The sequence below is a fragment of the Echinops telfairi genome, unplaced genomic scaffold (assembly GCF_000313985.2).
Source record: "Echinops telfairi isolate 266 unplaced genomic scaffold, ASM31398v2 ScPeMD7_443;HRSCAF=831, whole genome shotgun sequence".
Taxonomy (NCBI): Eukaryota; Metazoa; Chordata; class Mammalia; order Afrosoricida; family Tenrecidae; genus Echinops; species Echinops telfairi.
In genome coordinates, this window is record NW_022104341.1 from 1,263,303 (window position 1) to 1,270,175 (window position 6,873).

A 6,873-nucleotide genomic window follows, 5' to 3' on the forward strand; every position below is an offset into this window, starting at 1 on the left:
TTGTTCTTTTGGCAGTCCACGGTAATTTCAATATTCTTCGCCAGCACTGTAGTTCAAATGCTTCCATTGTTCAATGTCCAACTCTGACTGCATATGAGACGACTGAAAATACCATAGGTTGGGTCAGTCATACCTTAGTCCTCAAAGTAACATTCTTGTTCCCCAACACTTTAAAGGAGCCTCTTTAGAGTAGTGGTTACATGTTGGGCCCCTTACCACAAAGTCAGCAGTTCAAAACCACCATCAGCAGCTCTGTGGGTAAAACACAAGGCTGTCTACTCCTGTGAAGTAGAAACTTACAGTCTCAGAAACTCACAGGGCCAGTTCTACCCTGTCCTATAGGGTCACAAAGAGTCGGAATTGACTATGGAAGTGAGTATATCTCCATTAGAAAATGAGAAACAATAACCAGATACAGAATATAATCCCTCAAAGCATAGTGAGTGGGGAATGGCTACAGAGTGGTACTCGGGAGACAGTGCACAAAATGCTAGGAAAGGGAATACTTCAAGCAATTAGTTAACAGTTACCATCTATCTCCCAGCACCAAGAGATTCTGTCAGATTTAAGATAATACTTTCTGCTATATAAAATGTTCTGATCCCTAAAGTGGGGGGCATTTTTAGGTAGGCTAGGTGACACACTGTTCTCTACTGTTGTTATTATTGGGTTTTCTTCAGTCAATTCTAACTCATGCCATCTGTTTGTACAACTGCCCCGTCCTGTCCTATCCTCAAAATTGTTGTTCTGTTTGAGCCCATTTTTGCTGCCACTGTGTCAATCCAACAGAGTTCTGGTGGCATCGTGTTATGAGTTGGGTTGCTAAGTGCAAGGTCCACATTTTGAAACCACCAGTCCCTCCGGAGGAGAAAAACGGCTTTCTACTCCCATAAATATTTAGTCTCAGAAACTCACAGGGGGCCGTTCTCCCTTTCCTATAGGGTCGCTGTGAGTCAACATTGACTCTATGCCAGCGAGTTTGTTTGTTTGTTTGTTTGTTTTGATGTTAACCCATGTCATTGGGGATCTTCCTCTATTTTTGTGACTCTCTACTAAGCATGATGACCCTCAAGAGATTGGACCCTCTAAATGATACGTCCAGAGTACATGAGACAAAGTCTACCCACCTTCCCTTCTCAAGAGCATTCTGCCTTACTTCCTACGGCACAGATTTAGTCACTCTTCTAGAGGTCCATGGTATATTCAGTAATCTTTGGCAACACCATAATTCAAGCCCATTGGTCCTCCGGTCTTCCCTCATCTTTGTCCAAATTTCACATGCATGTTGGGTGATTGAAAATACCATGGCTTGCGGCAGGCGCGCCTGAGTCCTCAAAGTGGCAGCTTTGCTTTCTAGCACTTTAAAGAGGTCTTTTGTAGCACATCTGCCCCACTACATTGTTTGATTTCTTGACTGGCTGCTTCCATGGACATTGATGTGGATCCAATTAAAATGAAATACTTTGCAACTTCAATCTTTTCTCTTTTTATTGTGCTGCTAGCTAGCTATTAAAAATGCTACTTGAGTATTTTTGTTTTCTTTATAATGAAATATAATCCATACTGAACACGATAGTTTTATCTTTATCGACAAGTGCTTCAAGTCCTCTACTTTTAGCAAGCAAGTTTGTGTCATTTGCATATGGTAGGTTGTTATGAATCTTCTTCCAGTCCTGATATTTCATTCTTCTTATAGTCCAACTTCTCAGTTTATTTGCTCAGCAAAACATGAAATAAACATGGTAAAAAGATATAACCCTGATGCATACCATTCCTGAATTTTAACCATACAGTATACCCTTGCCCACTTCAAACTGCCTTTTGGTCTGTGCACAGGTTTGACATGAGCACAGTTAAGTGTTCTGGACTCTCCATTCTTTACAACATAATCTAGAATGTGTAATGAGCCACATAGTCAAATATATTTTCAGAGTTAGTAAAACATAGGTAAGCATCTTGCTGGCATATCCTGCTTTCAGCCAAAATCCATCTGACATTAGTGTGTTAGTCTGAGTTGAGTATAAAAACAAACTCATAGATATTTATATGTATGCAAGTAAGAGCTTTATAGAGAGTAATTTTATATATTTTTTAAATTCCAGCCCAGTCCAGATCAAGTCCATAAGTCTGCTATTAGCCCATATATCCAATACCAGTCTGTAAATTCCTCTCCAGACTCACACAACACATGCAATGATGCCAAATGCAGGAAGATCACATGCCAGTGGGTGGAAAGTCTTGTGGATACAGTGGTGGTAGAAGCATCTCAATGCTGGCGTGGGTCTCCATGTGCCCCCGCCAGCTCTCTGAGTATCTCAACAGCAGGACAGGGAAGGCAGAGAGAGTGGGTCTGGCCTCCAGTGAGCCATTTATCTTCATAGCACTTCCAAATTTGGTCATCAAGCTGCGACTTGATTGACAGGCTAGACTCCACCCCTTTGCTCAAGTTGGCAGGAGATTATGTAACTGCCCCAATTAGCAGTAACATCCCTTACTCCACATCCTCTTCTGAATTTGACTTGAATTTCTGGCAGTTTCCTGTCAATGTACTGCTGTAACCATTTTTTAATTCTGATAAATTTTACTTATCTGTGATATGATGTTCAATAATTTCTGTATACTGTTGGGTCATCTTTCTTTTGAATGGATACAAATACGGATCTCTTCCAGACCGCTAGCCAGGTCATTGTATTCCTTTTTTTTTTTTTTTTTTCACCATCTAAACACAATTTTAATTTTATACCACATCACAGACACACACATAACATCTAAACATTTTCATTTTCTCTGGGGGCCACAAATCCACTGTTTCACTTCCTTGCAGTGTTCTTCAGTGGCTGAGACTGAGGGAAGAAACTACTCCATCACCTGGCTGAGACGTGGACAAACTGTTTTCAGGATCAATGAGGATGAGTCTCAAAGCAGACTTAACTGCCATCCAGTCCGTTCCCAGTCACAGCAATTGCATAATGGAACTCCTCGTGTAGGCTGCCAAGCCTGGGAGTCTCTCAATGGCATTAGAAAGCCTCATCTTTCTGGACCCTGGGAACAGCTGGTGGTTCCAGCTGGTGATGTCATGATCAGCAGACTCACCGGCAGGCTGCTAGCGTCTTTCTTAACCTCCTGTAGATGCTTTCAACTCTGAGGAGCCTTCCTGTGGAGCTGAAGAGAAAATGAGATGGGAGGGGAATAAAGCCATTGGGGTGCTGATAAAGTTGCAGGAGGTGTTAGATTCCTCCGGTGGAAAATGCCTCGGTCCTTGGCTTCACATGAGAAAGAAGTCACGCTGATGCCTAGTTTGTGATCCAAGTGGGTTTCTATAAAGGATAGACGCAGTTTCAGGCGTTACAGGAACTGAACACAAGCACCCTCATGGCACTGCACACCCACGTGGAGACCTAAGGCCACAGAGAGAGAGACGGCGGCCCTGCCTCGCAGAACCACAAAGGAACAAGTGGAAAAGAGAGGGTGGTTTCCTGGTTCCGGCTTTTTTAGGTCCTTCCGCAGGGAGGCGTGGTCGAAGGTGCTGGTTGACCTCATTGGCTGAATTAAGCCGACCTGGGCTAGAATGGGGCCCACCCAGGTGTACCTCCTTCCGGGCTCCAGGGCCTGAATTTGCTCATGCCCTTTAGCCTTTATCAGCTTCCAACTTGCTGTAGAGGACTCACTAGGCATGGAGAGGAACAGCCCTCTATCCGGCTACCTAACAGAGGCTGTGTAGCTATGGAGGGCTGATGAATCCAAGGTTGGAAGAGAGATCACAATCTGGTAGCTTCTGTGGCTGCTGAATGTAAGGCACATGATCAGGCTCCTGACAGCACCACCTAATGAATCCAAGGTCAGCAGGCACCATAGCAGGCTGCTGGTAACCGCCATGATCAGCATGGACTTTGGCAGCCCATTGCCTCAGCTGGATGCAAGAGTCACATAGCCTCATTGACAACCACGGTGCTCAACTTACATATGTGAAAAAGGCCACGACCCAATCACATTAGTGGTGAGAACAGAATATCATTCTCTTGCAACCAGGATCGCAGGACTCTGTCAAAGGCTGACGCAGGGTGCCAATTTTCAGGAGATTCTAACTCACACAAAACCTAGGCATTAAAGGCAAATAGAGACAGAGAATGCGCCTAAGAGAAAGACTGCCAATTAACACAGGTCTCCTACAGAAACAATGTTTCCATCTCGGAGTGCAACAGTAATTGTTTCCTGCAAGCGGCCCTTTAAAACATAGGCTCAGGGAATGATCGACAGGCCACTGATTCTGTCACATTGTGAGCCTTACATCGGTATGTCCGTTGCCGATGGCCCCACATTTCTCTGCATCGATGACTGCGTGCTTAGCCTCGCATCCATTTGTTGAAACATCTCAGTTGGTACTCCTTCAATTCTTGGGACCTTGTGCAAAAACAGCTCAGGAACCACATCTGACTTCCTCTTGCTACACAAGAGAGAAGCAGAATTCATCTCCACACCAGCCCAAGGCCAATTGCCACAAGGCAGGGCTAAAACATGCCTCCACCCCCTCCTTTCTGTACCCTATTCTGAAACCACCCCACAGCACTTCACTAGTCTGTTGAAATGGCCACCGACAATACTCATGATTAATAGGGGTTACTAGGGAAGTTAACAGGACCATAAAACAGTCTTTGGTTCATAACGACGTCTCTCCTTAGCCAGCAGTCAAGTCACTCTCTGGTCCTCAGCCTCTTGGCCACAACGTTCCTTGACCTCTGCCTCAGTGGACCAGGAGACCCACCAACCACTCTGCCTCACAGTCTCAGTCTGAGCACCTCTGGTCTCCGTGGGATGTGGCCTGTGGCAGTTACATAATCTGTCAACTTGAGTAAAGGGGTGGAATCTAGCCTGTCAATCAGGTCATAGCCAACGAAGCCTCTGGGTAGGCATGGTCTTCTCCTGAGGATTCTGGGAACTCCTGTCTTCCTCCCTGAAGGTGGGATGGATATACACTCTCTGGGAGACATTCCTGTTGACAAGCACATGGAGACACACTGATGGAGCCAGATCCCTGGAGCTGGAGGAGCTATGGGTACAGAGATGTACACACCAGCACAGAGATGTTTCCATCGCCACTGGATCTGCAAGACTTTCCACCCACTGGCTTGTGATCTTCCTGCATTTTGGTGTCATTGCATGTGTTGCATGAGTCTGAAGAGAAATTTGTAGATTGGTATTAGACATATGGACTAATATCAGATTTATGGACTCGACCTGGATTAGGCTAAGATGTTTTCTTACTATAAAATTACTCTTTGACGATCCAAAAACAGGGAGGGTAAAGGGAGAATGGGTAGGGAAGAGGGAACCGATTACATGGAACTGTGTGTGACCTCCTCCCTGGGGGACAGACAACCGAAAAGTGGATGAAGGGAGACGTCGGACAGGGCAAAATATGACAAAATACCCATTTATAAATTATCAAGGGCTCATGCGGGAGGGGGGAGCGGGGAGGGAGGGGAAAAATGAGGACCTAATGTCGGGGGTTTAAATGGAGAGAAAATGTTTTGAGAAACGATGTACAAATGTGCTTTACACAATTGATGCGTGTATGGATTGGGATAACAGTTGTATGAGCCCCTAATAAAATGTTAAAAAAAAATTACTCTTTGATATAAAGCTCTTTCTTATACATACATGAGTGTCCCTGAACAATGCATCATCCCAGACTAACCCATGGCCTCTGTTGCCGCCTCCACTTTAGGCAGAGATTTCAAACATGGTCCCCTGGTGGCTCCTCTTCCTTGATGGGACCAGGAAGTCTCTTCATTTGCTTCTGAGAAGGCTCTCTTCTACACAGAGGAAGGGCAGCCAAAATGGACCGTCCCTTCTATTAGTGTTTCACACACCCTATTCGCTGAGATGGAAATGGATGGAAGGGCCATATTAAGAAAGCTCACTTCATCATACTTGTTTTCCACTCATGCTGACAGTACAGCTTGGACTTTGCCCTTCAGTACCATCAGTTCTTGATCAGATGCTATCTCCTGAAATGGCTGAGCGTTAACCAATTATTTTTGGTACAGTGACTTTGTACATTCCTTCCATTTTCTTTTGATGTTTCCTGCATCATTCAATATTTTACCCATGGAAGCCTTCAATATTGTTATTCGACAATTAACTTGTTCAGTTCTTTCAGCTTGAGAAATGGTCAGTGTGTCCTTCCCGTCTTGGTTTTCTAACTCCAGTTCTTTACACGTTTCATTTTCATGCTTTGTGAGGCACCTTTTGAAATCTTTGTTCAGCTCTTTTACATCATCATTTCCTTTTCTCTTTAACTTCCCTACATTCTAGAACAAGTTTCAGAGTCTCTTCTGACATCCATTTTGGTCTTGTCTTTCTTGATCTTTTACTTTCTTCATGTGTGATACCCTTGGTGTCATCATACAACCCATCTGGCCTACAGTCATTACTGTTCAATGCATCATACCTATACTTGAAATTGTCTCTAAATTTAAGTGGGATAAAATCAAGGTTGTACTTCAGCTCTCAGGTACTAATTTAAATTTTTTTCAGCTTCAACTTGAACATACATTATTGATTGTCTGCTCCACAGTAAGCTTCTCCATCTTCTCTTTCCACCGATGTAGTTTGTTTGTTTGTTTTTTTAATCATTTTATTGGGGGCTTGTACAACTCTTATCACAATCCATACATACATTCATTGTGTCAAGCACATTTGTACACACGTTGTTGCCATCATCAGTCTCAAAACATTTGCTTTCTACTTGAGTCCTTGGTATCAGCTCCTCATTTCCCCCCTCCCTTCCCCATCCTTCTCCCCCATGAACCCTTGATAATTTATAAATTATTATTATTCTGTCATATCTTACACTGTCTGACATTGCCCTTC